This window comes from Brachyhypopomus gauderio, chromosome 13 (genome assembly GCF_052324685.1).
Source record: "Brachyhypopomus gauderio isolate BG-103 chromosome 13, BGAUD_0.2, whole genome shotgun sequence".
Taxonomy (NCBI): domain Eukaryota; kingdom Metazoa; phylum Chordata; class Actinopteri; order Gymnotiformes; family Hypopomidae; genus Brachyhypopomus; species Brachyhypopomus gauderio.
The window spans coordinates 13411020-13425381 of NC_135223.1; the positions used below are offsets into that span (position 1 = coordinate 13411020).

Consider the following 14362-nt stretch of genomic DNA (forward strand, 5'->3'; position numbering starts at 1 on the left):
GATTTAAAAATACATTTAGCACATGATAAAACACACACACACACACACACACACACACACACACATTCACATGGGTGTGCTCCAGTTATTCATCCAGGCACTCATTCACAGTATTCCTAATATTCAATGGTGTCTGAATGACCTCGTGAATCAATGCTTTTCTCCCAGGCTATCTCCACCAATGCTCAGGTACCAAACTAAGACAAAACCCAGCACCGCCCCCCCCCCCTCCCCAACCCCCACCGCCACCCCAACACACACAGTCTCATCTTACAATCTCATCTCACCCCTTTCGACTGCACGCATGGCCGACCGCAGCTCCTCAGGAGGAGAGCCGTTTGGTGGAGCAGGGAGGCGGGGGTCCGTCCTTAGCCCACCAAAATCCTGAGTGAGGACGCCTGTCACAGCTGCCTCTCCCAGCGTGGAGCTGCGTGCTGCTACACTCACAGGAGGAGAATAAAGCCAGAAGGAGGATCAGAAGCCTCCATCGTGCGTCCTGTGCATCCGCAAACAGAGCGATGGTGGTTGAGCATCCAAGGACACCATGTTTCTGTGCTTAACACTTAACACTTAACACTTAACCTTCCTGGGTGTTGATACAGGTGGAGTGTGTGTTCATGAAGGCGGAGTGTGTGTTCATGAAGGTGGAGTGTGTGTTCATGAAGGTGGAGTGTGTGTTCATGAAGGCGGAGTGTGTGTTGATGAAGGTGGAGTGTGTGTTGATGAAGGTGGAGTGTGTGTTGATGAAGGTGGAGTGTGTGTTGATGAAGGTGGAGTGTGTGTTCATGAAGGCGGAGTGTGTGTTAATGAAGGCGGAGTATGTGTTCATGAAGGCGGAATGTGTGTTGATGAAGGCGGAGTGTGTGTTGATGAAGGCGGAGTGTGTGTTGATGAAGGCGGAGTATGTGTTGATGAAGGCGGAGTATGTGTTGATAAAGGTGGAGTGTGTGTTGATAAAGGTGGAGTATGTGTTCATGAAGGCGGAGTGTGTGTTCATGAAGGCGGAGTGTGTGTTGATGAAGGCGGAGTGTGTGTTCATGAAGGTGGAGTGTGTGTTGATGAAGGTGGAGTGTGTGTTGATGAAGGCGGAGTGTGTGTTGATGAAGGTGGAGTGTGTGTTGATGAAGGCGGAGTGTGTGTTCATGAAGGTGGAGTGTGTGTTCATGAAGGCGGAGTGTGTGTTCATGAAGGTGGAGTGTGTGTTCATGAAGGCGGAGTGTGTGTTCATGAAGGTGGAGTGTGTGTTCATGAAGTTGGAGTGTGTGTTGATGAAGGTGGAGTGTGTGTTGATGAAGGCGGAGTGTGTGTTGATAAAGGCGGAGTGTGTGTTCATGAAGGTGGAGTGTGTGTTGATGAAGGCGGAGTGTGTGTTGATGAAGGCGGAGTGTGTGTTCATGAAGGTGGAGTGTGTGTTGATGAAGGTGGAGTGTGTGTTCATGAAGGTGGAGTGTGTGTTCATGAAGGCGGAGTGTGTGTTCATGAAGGTGGAGTGTGTGTTGATGAAGGTGGAGTGTGTGTTGATGAAGGCGGAGTGTGTGTTGATGAAGGTGGAGTGTGTGTTGATGAAGGTGGAGTGTGTGTTGATGAAGGCGGAGTGTGTGTTGATGAAGGCGGAGTGTGTGTTCATGAAGGTGGAGTGTGTGTTGATAAAGGTGGAGTGTGTGTTCATGAAGGTGGAGTGTGTGTTGATGAAGGTGGAGTGTGTGTTGATGAAGGCGGAGTGTGTGTTCATGAAGGTGGAGTGTGTGTTCATGAAGGCGGAGTGTGTGTTGATGAAGGCGGAGTGTGTGTTGATGAAGGCGGAGTGTGTGTTCATGAAGGTGGAGTGTGTGTTGATGAAGGCGGAGTGTGTGTTGATAAAGGTGGAGTGTGTGTTCATGAAGGTGGAGTGTGTGTTGATGAAGGTGGAGTGTGTGTTGATGAAGGCGGAGTGTGTGTTCATGAAGGCGGAGTGTGTGTTGATGAAGGTGGAGTGTGTGTTGATGAAGGTGGAGTGTGTGTTCATGAAGGCGGAGTGTGTGTTCATGAAGGTGGAGTGTGTGTTGATGAAGGCGGAGTGTGTGTTCATGAAGGTGGAGTGTGTGTTCATGAAGGCGGAGTGTGTGTTCATGAAGGTGGAGTGTGTGTTGATGAAGGCGAAGTGTGTGTTCATGAAGGTGGCGTGTGTGTTGATGAAGGCGGAGTGTATGTTGATGAAGGTGGAGTGTGTGTTGATGAAGGCGGAGTGTGTGTTGATGAAGGCGGAGTGTGTGTTCATGAAGGTGGAGTGTGTGTTCATGAAGGCGGAGTGTGTGTTCATGAAGGTGGAGTGTGTGTTCATGAAGGTGGAGTGTGTGTTGATGAAGGCGGAGTGTGTGTTGATGAAGGCGGAGTGTGTGTTCATGAAGGTGGAGTGTGTGTTGATGAAGGCGGAGTGTGTGTTGATAAAGGTGGAGTGTGTGTTCATGAAGGTGGAGTGTGTGTTGATGAAGGTGGAGTGTGTGTTGATGAAGGCGGAGTGTGTGTTCATGAAGGTGGAGTGTGTGTTGATGAAGGTGGAGTGTGTGTTGATGAAGGTGGAGTGTGTGTTCATGAAGGCGGAGTGTGTGTTCATGAAGGTGGAGTGTGTGTTGATGAAGGCGGAGTGTGTGTTGATGAAGGTGGAGTGTGTGTTCATGAAGGCGGAGTGTGTGTTCATGAAGGTGGAGTGTGTGTTGATGAAGGCGAAGTGTGTGTTCATGAAGGTGGCGTGTGTGTTGATGAAGGCGGAGTGTATGTTGATGAAGGTGGAGTGTGTGTTGATGAAGGCGGAGTGTGTGTTGATGAAGGCGGAGTGTGTGTTCATGAAGGTGGAGTGTGTGTTCATGAAGGTGGAGTGTGTGTTCATGAAGGTGGAGTGTGTGTTCATGAAGGCGGAGTGTGTGTTGATGAAGGTGGAGTGTGTGTTGATGAAGGCGGAGTGTGTGTTAATAAAGGTGGAGTGTGTGTTCATGAAGGTGGAGTGTGTGTTCATGAAGGCGGAGTGTGTGTTCATGAAGGTGGAGTGTGTGTTCATGAAGGCGGAGTGTGTGTTCATGAAGGTGGAGTGTGTGTTGATGAAGGTGGAGTGTGTGTTCATGAAGGCGGAGTGTGTGTTGATAAAGGTGGAGTGTGTGTTCATGAAGGTGGAGTGTGTGTTCATGAAGGTGGAGTGTGTGTTCATGAAGGCGGAGTGTGTGTTGATAAAGGCGGAGTGTGTGTTGATGAAGGCGGAGTGTGTGTTGATGAAGGTGGAGTGTGTGTTCATGAAGGTGGAGTGTGTGTTCATGAAGGTGGAGTGTGTGTTCATGAAGGCGGAGTGTGTGTTGATAAAGGCGGAGTGTGTGTTGATGAAGGCGGAGTGTGTGTTGATGAAGGTGGAGTGTGTGTTGATGAAGGTGGAGTGTGTGTTGATGAAGGTGGAGTGTGTGTTCATGAAGGTGGAGTGTGTGTTGATGAAGGCGGAGTGTGTGTTGATGAAGGCGGAGTGTGTGTTGATGAAGGTGGAGTGTGTGTTCATGAAGGTGGAGTGTGTGTTGATGAAGGCGGAGTGTGTGTTGATGAAGGCAGAGTGTGTGTTCATGAAGGTGGAGGGTGTGTTGATGAAGGCGGAGTGTGTGTTGATAAAGGTGGAGTGTGTGTTCATGAAGGTGGAGTGTGAGTTGATGAAGGTGGAGTGTGTGTTGATGAAGGCGGAGTGTGTGTTCATGAAGGTGGAGTGTGTGTTCATGAAGGCGGAGTGTGTGTTGATGAAGGTGGAGTGTGTGTTCATGAAGGCGGAGTGTGTGTTCATGAAGGTGGAGTGTGTGTTGATGAAGGCGGAGTGTGTGTTCATGAAGGTGGAGTGTGTGTTCATGAAGGCGGAGTGTGTGTTGATGAAGGTGGAGTGTGTGTTCATGAAGGCGGAGTGTGTGTTCATGAAGGTGGAGTGTGTGTTGATGAAGGCGAAGTGGGTGTTCATGAAGGTGGCGTGTGTGTTGATGAAGGCGGAGTGTATGTTGATGAAGGTGGAGTGTGTGTTGATGAAGGCGGAGTGTGTGTTCATAAAGGCGGAGTGTGTGTTCATGAAGGTGGAGTGTGTGTTCATGAAGGTGGAGTGTGTGTTCATGAAGGCGGAGTGTGTGTTCATGAAGGTGGAGTGTGTGTTCATGAAGGTGGAGTGTGTGTTCATGAAGGTGGAGTGTGTTTTGATGAAGGTGGAGTGTGTGTTCATGAAGGTGGAGTGTGTGTTCATGAAGGTGGAGTGTGTGTTCATGAAGGCGGAGTGTGTGTTGATAAAGGCGGAGTGTGTGTTGATGAAGGCGGAGTGTGTGTTGATGAAGGTGGAGTGTGTGTTCATGAAGGTGGAGTGTGTGTTCATGAAGGTGGAGTGTGTGTTCATGAAGGCGGAGTGTGTGTTGATGAAGGCGGAGTGTGTGTTGATAAAGGAGGAGTGTGTGTTCATGAAGGTGGAGTGTGTGTTCATGAAGGCGGAGTGTGTGTTGATGAAGGCGGAGTGTGTGTTGATGAAGGTGGAGTGTGTGTTCATGAAGGTGGAGTGTGTGTTCATGAAGGCGGAGTGTGTGTTGATGAAGGTGGAGTGTGTGTTGATGAAGGCGGAGTGTGTGTTAATAAAGGTGGAGTGTGTGTTCATGAAGGTGGAGTGTGTGTTGATGAAGGCAAAGTGTGTGTTCATGAAGGTGGCGTGTGTGTTGATGAAGGCGGAGTGTATGTTGATGAAGGTGGAGTGTGTGTTGATGAAGGCGGAGTGTGTGTTGATGAAGGCGGAGTGTGTGTTCATGAAGGTGGAGTGTGTGTTCATGAAGGTGGAGTGTGTGTTCATGAAGGTGGAGTGTGTGTTCATGAAGGCGGAGTGTGTGTTGATGAAGGTGGAGTGTGTGTTGATGAAGGCGGAGTGTGTGTTAATAAAGGTGGAGTGTGTGTTCATGAAGGTGGAGTGTGTGTTCATGAAGGCGGAGTGTGTGTTCATGAAGGTGGAGTGTGTGTTCATGAAGGCGGAGTGTGTGTTCATGAAGGTGGAGTGTGTGTTGATGAAGGTGGAGTGTGTGTTCATGAAGGCGGAGTGTGTGTTGATAAAGGTGGAGTGTGTGTTCATGAAGGTGGAGTGTGTGTTCATGAAGGTGGAGTGTGTGTTCATGAAGGCGGAGTGTGTGTTGATAAAGGCGGAGTGTGTGTTGATGAAGGCGGAGTGTGTGTTGATGAAGGTGGAGTGTGTGTTCATGAAGGTGGAGTGTGTGTTCATGAAGGTGGAGTGTGTGTTCATGAAGGCGGAGTGTGTGTTGATAAAGGCGGAGTGTGTGTTGATGAAGGCGGAGTGTGTGTTGATGAAGGTGGAGTTTGTGTTGATGAAGGTGGAGTGTGTGTTGATGAAGGTGGAGTGTGTGTTCATGAAGGTGGAGTGTGTGTTGATGAAGGCGGAGTGTGTGTTGATGAAGGCGGAGTGTGTGTTGATGAAGGTGGAGTGTGTGTTCATGAAGGTGGAGTGTGTGTTGATGAAGGCGGAGTGTGTGTTGATGAAGGCGGAGTGTGTGTTCATGAAGGTGGAGTGTGTGTTGATGAAGGCGGAGTGTGTGTTGATAAAGGTGGAGTGTGTGTTCATGAAGGTGGAGTGTGAGTTGATGAAGGTGGAGTGTGTGTTGATGAAGGCGGAGTGTGTGTTCATGAAGGTGGAGTGTGTGTTCATGAAGGCGGAGTGTGTGTTGATGAAGGTGGAGTGTGTGTTCATGAAGGCGGAGTGTGTGTTCATGAAGGTGGAGTGTGTGTTGATGAAGGCGGAGTGTGTGTTCATGAAGGTGGAGTGTGTGTTCATGAAGGCGGAGTGTGTGTTGATGAAGGTGGAGTGTGTGTTCATGAAGGCGGAGTGTGTGTTCATGAAGGTGGAGTGTGTGTTGATGAAGGCGAAGTGTGTGTTCATGAAGGTGGCGTGTGTGTTGATGAAGGCGGAGTGTATGTTGATGAAGGTGGAGTGTGTGTTGATGAAGGCGGAGTGTGTGTTCATAAAGGCGGAGTGTGTGTTCATGAAGGTGGAGTGTGTGTTCATGAAGGTGGAGTGTGTGTTCATGAAGGTGGAGTGTGTGTTCATGAAGGTGGAGTGTGTTTTGATGAAGGTGGAGTGTGTGTTCATGAAGGTGGAGTGTGTGTTCATGAAGGTGGAGTGTGTGTTCATGAAGGCGGAGTGTGTGTTGATAAAGGCGGAGTGTGTGTTGATGAAGGCGGAGTGTGTGTTGATGAAGGTGGAGTGTGTGTTCATGAAGGTGGAGTGTGTGTTCATGAAGGTGGAGTGTGTGTTCATGAAGGCGGAGTGTGTGTTGATGAAGGCGGAGTGTGTGTTGATAAAGGAGGAGTGTGTGTTCATGAAGGTGGAGTGTGTGTTCATGAAGGCGGAGTGTGTGTTGATGAAGGCGGAGTGTGTGTTGATGAAGGTGGAGTGTGTGTTCATGAAGGTGGAGTGTGTGTTCATGAAGGCGGAGTGTGTGTTGATGAAGGTGGAGTGTGTGTTGATGAAGGCGGAGTGTGTGTTAATAAAGGTGGAGTGTGTGTTCATGAAGGTGGAGTGTGTGTTGAAGAAGGTGGAGTGTGTGTTCATGAAGGCAGAGTGTGTGTTGATAAAGGTGGAGTGTGTGTTCATGAAGGTGGAGTGTGTGTTGATGAAGGTGGAGTGTGTGTTCATGAAGGCGGAGTGTGTGTTGATAAAGGTGGAGTGTGTGTTCATGAAGGTGGAGTGTGTGTTGATGAAGGTGGAGTGTGTGTTCATAAAGGTGGAGTGTGTGTTCATGAAGGCGGAGTGTGTGTTGATGAAGGTGGAGTGTGTGTTGATAAAGGTGGAGTGTGTGTTCATAAAGGTGGAGTGTGTGTTCATGAAGGCGGAGTGTGAGTTGATGAAGGCGGAGTGTGTGTTCATGAAGGTGGAGTGTGTGTTGATGAAGGCGGAGTGTGTGTTCATGAAGGTGGAGTGTGTGTTGATGAAGGCGGAGTGTGTGTTCATGAAGGTGGAGTGTGTGTTGATGAAGGTGGAGTGTGTGTTCATGAAGGTGGAGTGTGTGTTCATGAAGGTGGAGTGTGTGTTGATGAAGGCGGAGTGTGTGTTGATGAAGGTGGAGTGTGTGTTGATGAAGGCGGAGTGTGTGTTGATGAAGGCGGAGTGTGTGTTCATGAAGGTGGAGTGTGTGTTCATGAAGGCGGAGTGTGTGTTCATGAAGGTGGAGTGTGTGTTCATGAAGGTGGAGTGTGTGTTCATGAAGGCAGAGTGTGTGTTGATGAAGGCGGAGTGTGTGTTCATGAAGGTGGAGTGTGTGTTCATGAAGGTGGAGTGTGTGTTCATGAAGGCGGAGTGTGTGTTCATGAAGGTGGAGTGTGTGTTGATGAAGGTGGAGTGTGTGTTGATGAAGGCGGAGTGTGTGTTGATAAAGGTGGAGTGTGTGTTCATGAAGGTGGAGTGTGTGTTCATGAAGGTGGAGTGTGTGTTCATGAAGGCGGAGTGTGTGTTGATAAAGGTGGAGTGTGTGTTCATGAAGGTGGAGTGTGTGTTGATGAAGGTGGAGTGTGTGTTGATGAAGGTGGAGTGTGTGTTCATGAAGGTGGAGTGTGTGTTGATGAAGGTGGAGTGTGTGTTCATGAAGGCGGAGTGTGTGTTGATGAAGGTGGAGTGTGTGTTGATAAAGGTGGAGTGTGTGTTCATGAAGGCGGAGTGTGTGTTGATGAAGGCGGAGTGTGTGTTGATGAAGGTGGAGTGTGTGTTCATGAAGGTGGAGTGTGCGTTGATGAAGGTGGAGTGTGTGTTGATGAAGGCGGAGTGTGTGTTCATGAAGGCGGAGTGTGTGTTCATGAAGGTGGAGTGTGTGTTGATGAAGGCGGAGTGTGTGTTCATGAAGGTGGAGTGTGTGTTCATGAAGGCGGAGTGTGTGTTCATGAAGGTGGAGTGTGTGTTCATGAAGGCGGAGTGTGTGTTCATGAAGGTGGAGTGTGTGTTCATGAAGGCGAAGTGTGTGTTCATGAAGGTGGCGTGTGTGTTGATGAAGGTAGAGTGTATGTTGATGAAGGTGGAGTGTGTGTTGATGAAGGCGGAGTGTGTGTTGATGAAGGCGGAGTGTGTGTTCATGAAGGTGGAGTGTGTGTTCATGAAGGCGGAGTGTGTGTTCATGAAGGTGGAGTGTGTGTTCATGAAGGCGGAGTGTGTGTTCATGAAGGTGGAGTGTGTGTTCATGAAGGCGGAGTGTGTGTTCATGAAGGTGGAGTGTGTGTTGATGAAGGTGGAGTGTGTGTTCATGAAGGCGGAGTGTGTGTTGATAAAGGTGGAGTGTGTGTTCATGAAGGTGGAGTGTGTGTTCATGAAGGTGGAGTGTGGGTTCATAAAGGCGGAGTGTGTGTTGATAAAGGCGGAGTGTGTGTTGATGAAGGCGGAGTGTGTGTTGATGAAGGTGGAGTGTGTGTTGATGAAGGTGGAGTGTGTGTTCATGAAGGCGGAGTGTGTGTTGATGAAGGCGGAGTGTGTGTTCATGAAGGTGGAGTGTGTGTTGATGAAGGCGGAGTGTGTGTTCATGAAGGTGGAGTGTGTGTTGATGAAGGCGGAGTGTGTGTTCATGAAGGTGGAGTGTGTGTTGATGAAGGCGGAGTGTGTGTTCATGAAGGTGGAGTGTGTGTTGATGAAGGCGGAGTGTGTGTTCATGAAGGTGGAGTGTGTGTTGATGAAGGTGGAGTGTGTGTTCATGAAGGCGGAGTGTGTGTTGATGAAGGCGGAGTGTGTGTTCATGAAGTTGGAGTGTGTGTTGATGAAGGTGGAGTGTGTGTTCATGAAGGTGGAGTGTGTGTTCATGAAGGCGGAGTGTGTGTTGATGAAGGTGGAGTGTGTGTTGATGAAGGTGGAGTGTGTGTTCATGAAGGCGGAGTGTGTGTTGATAAAGGTGGAGTGTGTGTTCATGAAGGTGGAGTGTGTGTTCATGAAGGTGGAGTGTGTGTTGATGAAGGCGGAGTGTGTGTTGATAAAGGCGGAGTGTGTGTTGATGAAGGCGGAGTGTGTGTTGATGAAGGTGGAGTGTGTGTTGATGAAGGTGGAGTGTGTGTTCATGAAGGTGGAGTGTGTGTTCATGAAGGCGGAGTGTGTGTTGATGAAGGCGAAGTGTGTGTTCATGAAGGTGGAGTGTGTGTTGATGAAGGCGGAGTGTGTGTTCATGAAGGTGGAGTGTGTGTTGATGAAGGCGGAGTGTGTGTTTATGAAGGTGGAGTGTGTGTTGATGAAGGCGGAGTGTGTGTTCATGAAGGTGGAGTGTGTGTTGATGAAGGCGGAGTGTGTGTTCATGAAGGTGGAGTGTGTGTTGATGAAGGTGGAGTGTGTGTTCATGAAGGCGGAGTGTGTGTTGATGAAGGCGGAGTGTGTGTTCATGAAGTTGGAGTGTGTGTTGATGAAGGTGGAGTGTGTGTTCATGAAGGTGGAGTGTGTGTTCATGAAGGCGGAGTGTGTGTTGATGAAGGTGGAGTGTGTGTTGATGAAGGTGGAGTGTGTGTTGATGAAGGCGGAGTGTGTGTTGATGAAGGCGGAGTGTGTGTTGATGAAGGCGGAGTGTGTGTTCATGAAGGTGGAGTGTGTGTTGATGAAGGCGGAGTGTGTGTTGATAAAGGTGGAGTGTGTGTTCATGAAGGTGGAGTGTGTGTTGATGAAGGTGGAGTGTGTGTTGATGAAGGCGGAGTGTGTGTTCATGAAGGTGGAGTGTGTGTTCATGAAGGCGGAGTGTGTGTTGATGAAGGCGGAGTGTGTGTTGATGAAGGCGGAGTGTGTGTTCATGAAGGTGGAGTGTGTGTTGATGAAGGCGGAGTGTGTGTTGATAAAGGTGGAGTGTGTGTTCATGAAGGTGGAGTGTGTGTTCATGAAGGTGGAGTGTGTGTTCATGAAGGCGGAGTGTGTGTTCATGAAGGTGGAGTGTGTGTTCATGAAGGCGGAGTGTGTGTTCATGAAGGTGGAGTGTGTGTTGATGAAGGTGGAGTGTGTGTTCATGAAGGCGGAGTGTGTGTTGATAAACGTGGAGTGTGTGTTCATGAAGGTGGAGTGTGTGTTCATGAAGGTGGAGTGTGTGTTCATGAAGGCGGAGTGTGTGTTGATAAAGGCGGAGTGTGTGTTGATGAAGGCGGAGTGTGTGTTGATGAAGGTGGAGTGTGTGTTGATGAAGGTGGAGTGTGTGTTCATGAAGGTGGAGTGTGTGTTCATGAAGGCGGAGTGTGTGTTGATGAAGGCGGAGTGTGTGTTGATGAAGGCGGAGTGTGTGTTCATGAAGGTGGAGTGTGTGTTCATGAAGGCGGAGTGTGTGTTCATGAAGGTGGAGTGTGTGTTGATGAAGGTGGAGTGTGTGTTGATGAAGGCGGAGTGTGTGTTAATAAAGGTAGAGTGTGTGTTCATGAAGGTGGAGTGTGTGTTGAAGAAGGTGGAGTGTGTGTTCATGAAGGCAGAGTGTGTGTTGATAAAGGTGGAGTGTGTGTTCATGAAGGTAGAGTGTGTGTTGATGAAGGTGGAGTGTGTGTTCATGAAGGCGGAGTGTGTGTTGATAAAGGTGGAGTGTGTGTTCATGAAGGTGGAGTGTGTGTTGATGAAGGTGGAGTGTGTGTTCATAAAGGTGGAGTGTGTGTTCATGAAGGCGGAGTGTGTGTTGATGAAGGTGGAGTGTGTGTTGATGAAGGCGGAGTGTGTGTTGATTAAGGTGGAGTGTGTGTTCATGAAGGTGGAGTGTGTGTTCATGAAGGTGGAGTGTGTGTTGATGAAGGTGGAGTGTGTGTTCATGAAGGTGGAGTGTGTGTTGATGAAGGCGGAGTGTGTGTTGATGAAGGCGGAGTGTGTGTTCATGAAGGCGGAGTGTGTGTTCATGAAGGTGGAGTGTGTGTTGATGAAGGTGGAGTGTGTGTTGATGAAGGCGGAGTGTGTGTTGATAAAGGTGGAGTGTGTGTTCATGAAGGTGGAGTGTGTGTTGATGAAGGTGGAGTGTGTGTTGATGAAGGCGGAGTGTGTGTTGATAAAGGTGGAGTGTGTGTTGATGAAGGTGGAGTGTGAGTTGATGAAGGTGGAGTGTGTGTTCATGAAGGTGGAGTGTGTGTTCATGAAGGCGGAGTGTGTGTTGATAAAGGCGGAGTGTGTGTTGATGAAGGCGGAGTGTGTGTTCATGAAGGTGGAGTGTGTGTTGATGAAGGCGGAGTGTGTGTTGATAAAGGTGGAGTGTGTGTTGATGAAGGTGGAGTGTGAGTTGATGAAGGTGGAGTGTGTGTTGATGAAGGCGGAGTGTGTGTTGATGAAGGTGGAGTGTGTGTTCATGAAGGCGGAGTGTGTGTTGATGAAGGTGGAGTGTGTGTTCATGAAGGTGGAGTGTGTGTTCATGAAGGCGGAGTGTGTGTTGATGAAGGCGGAGTGTGTGTTGATGAAGGTGGAGTGTGTGTTCATGAAGGCGGAGTGTGTGTTGATGAAGGCGGAGTGTGTGTTGATGAAGGCGGAGTGTGTGTTCATGAAGGTGGAGTGTGTGTTCATGAAGGTGGAGTGTGTGTTCATGAAGGCGGAGTGTGTGTTGATGAAGGTGGAGTGTGTGTTGATAAAGGTGGAGTGTGTGTTCATAAAGGTGGAGTGTGTGTTCATGAAGGCGGAGTGTGTGTTGATGAAGGCGGAGTGTGTGTTCATGAAGGTGGAGTGTGTGTTGATGAAGGCGGAGTGTGTGTTCATGAAGGTTGAGTGTGTGTTGATGAAGGCGGAGTGTGTGTTCATGAAGGTGGAGTGTGTGTTGATGAAGGTGGAGTGTGTGTTCATGAAGGTGGAGTGTGTGTTGATGAAGGCGGAGTGTGTGTTGATAAAGGCGGAGTGTGTGTTGATGAAGGTGGAGTGTGTGTTCATGAAGGTGGAGTGTGTGTTCATGAAGGTGGAGTGTGTGTTGATGAAGGCGGAGTGTGTGTTGATGAAGGTGGAGTGTGTGTTGATGAAGGCGGAGTGTGTGTTGATGAAGGCGGAGTGTGTGTTCATGAAGGTGGAGTGTGTGTTCATGAAGGCGGAGTGTGTGTTCATGAAGGTGGAGTGTGTGTTCATGAAGGTGGAGTGTGTGTTCATGAAGGCGGAGTGTGTGTTCATGAAGGTGGAGTGTGTGTTCATGAAGGTGGAGTGTGTGTTCATGAAGGCGGAGTGTGTGTTCATGAAGGTGGAGTGTGTGTTGATGAAGGTGGAGTGTGTGTTGATGAAGGCGGAGTGTGTGTTGATAAAGGTGGAGTGTGTGTTCATGAAGGTGGAGTGTGTGTTCATGAAGGCGGAGTGTGTGTTGATAAAGGTGGAGTGTGTGTTCATGAAGGTGGAGTGTGTGTTGATGAAGGTGGAGTGTGTGTTCATGAAGGCGGAGTGTGTGTTGATAAAGGCGGAGTGTGTGTTGATGAAGGTGGAGTGTGTGTTCATGAAGGTGGAGTGTGTGTTGATGAAGGTGGAGTGTGTGTTGATGAAGGTGGAGTGTGTGTTGATGAAGGTGGAGTGTGTGTTCATGAAGGCGGAGTGTGTGTTGATGAAGGTGGAGTGTGTGTTGATAAAGGTGGAGTGTGTGTTCATGAAGGCGGAGTGTGTGTTGATGAAGGTGGAGTGTGTGTTGATGAAGGCAGAGTGTGTGTTAATGAAGGCGGAGTATGTGTTCATGAAGGCAGAGTGTGTGTTAATGAAGGCGGAGTATGTGTTCATGAAGGCAGAGTGTGTGTTGATGAAGGCGGAGTGTGTGTTCATGAAGGCGGAGTATGTGTTCATGAAGGCGGAGTGTGTGTTAATGAAGGCGGAGTATGTGTTCATGAAGGCAGAGTGTGCCATGTCTGTGGACGGTGGGGTCAGACAGAGCAGCGGGGAAGACAGCTGCCAGATGTCTGGTAATGTTATGGTTACCACAGACTCTTCATGGAGGAGACGAAAGGCAGAGCGAGAGAGCCTGGATCGACAAAACGAAAGATTCACGATGCTGTGGTTGAGCTTGCCACCCAGGGAGAGACAGCAAGAGAGAGTGATTACCACAAAATTACACTTGGGTGCAGAGTGAGCAATCTGTAGGGGGCTATCACAGCAAACACAGCTGACATCCTGAGCAATGCCAGCTAAGGGTGCTGCAGTACCACTGTACCAAACTGTAGTACCACTGTAGAAACACAGAATAATCAACCAGATCTGGTGATGCTGCTGCCAACATTGACCCATTATTGTTCTTTGTTCCTCCCTCTCTCTCTCTATTCCTCCCTCCATCTCTCTCTGTTCCTCTCTCTCTCTCTCTCTCTCTCTCTCTGTTCCTCCCTCTCGCTCTCTCTCCCTCTCTCTTTGTTCCTCACCCTCTCTCTCTGTCTGTCTCTCTGTTCCTCCCCCTCTCTCTGTCTGTCTCTCTGTTCCTCCCTCTCTCTCTGTCCCTCTCTACTTCTCTTTCTCCTCTCTTTCTGCCTTTATCACTTTCTGTCTGTCTATCTATCACTCTCTCTATCACTCTATAATTTCCCCTCTCTCTGGCTCCCTCTCTTTCTATCTGTCCCATTCGTTCTCTCCATGTTTCTCACAGGTTTTTGTATCCAACACTGTGAGCTCCTCTGGGCCTGTGGAGAAGTGTGCAGAAGGACAAAGTCTGCCTGGAGGTACTGACCATAACACAGAACACCCCCCAAATACACGCACGCACACACACACACACACACACACACACACACACACACACACACACACACACACACACACACACACATGGAAGAAAATAAACCATGTTAGTTCTAACCCAGGAAAATATAGACATGGAATATAGACAGAATTCAAAAGGAAATCTTTCTCCCAACCTCTTAACGACAAACGGTGCAGAATAATACAACTCTAAATATTTTCAGACCGTGCTGTTTTAGCAACAGAAGCAATTTGGTTTAAGTTCCCATGGAAACAGGAATAATTTATTTTGTCCATACATACTAATGTCCTACAACATGGATAACACTGTTAACCGCATTACTTTTAATTGAGCCATTTAAGAAGAACTCAGCCAACCTACTGAAATGTGATGCCTCAACAAACCACAAAACCAGCATGTCCAGTAACACACAGACCATCTGTCCTGCGCCCTGATGTCATAACAGGTTACAACTTGTACTGCTGTCCAACACACACATGCTGGTTGCTTCAAGCATCTGTGTGCAGGAGATGCTGGAACCACACGTCATAATCAGCGGCATGAAGACTGACTGTTTAATCTCTCTTTTTCCTTGTTTTTTGTCCACAGCCTACATGATGTTGGTAAGACAGGACATACTGGTCTTTATTAGAGACAGTAAACACCAGTGGCTGAGCAGTTTAATATTAATCAATATGCAGAGTTCATTTTATTAATGAAATGAGGTGTGTTCATGAAATTAGCAT

The 14362-nt window shown here is 48.6% G+C and overlaps 1 long non-coding RNA gene across 1 annotated transcript in view; it reads left to right on the forward strand.

Moving 5' to 3' along the window:
* The window catches only part of LOC143474335 (uncharacterized), a 35640-nt gene extending 22013 nt beyond the window's left edge, over positions 1-13627 (forward strand). Inside the window, exon 3 of the long non-coding RNA XR_013120736.1 lies at positions 13524-13627. This is a non-coding gene — a long non-coding RNA (uncharacterized LOC143474335). The remainder of the gene's footprint in view (positions 1-13523) is intronic.
* Positions 13628-14362: the final 735 nt, after the last annotated feature.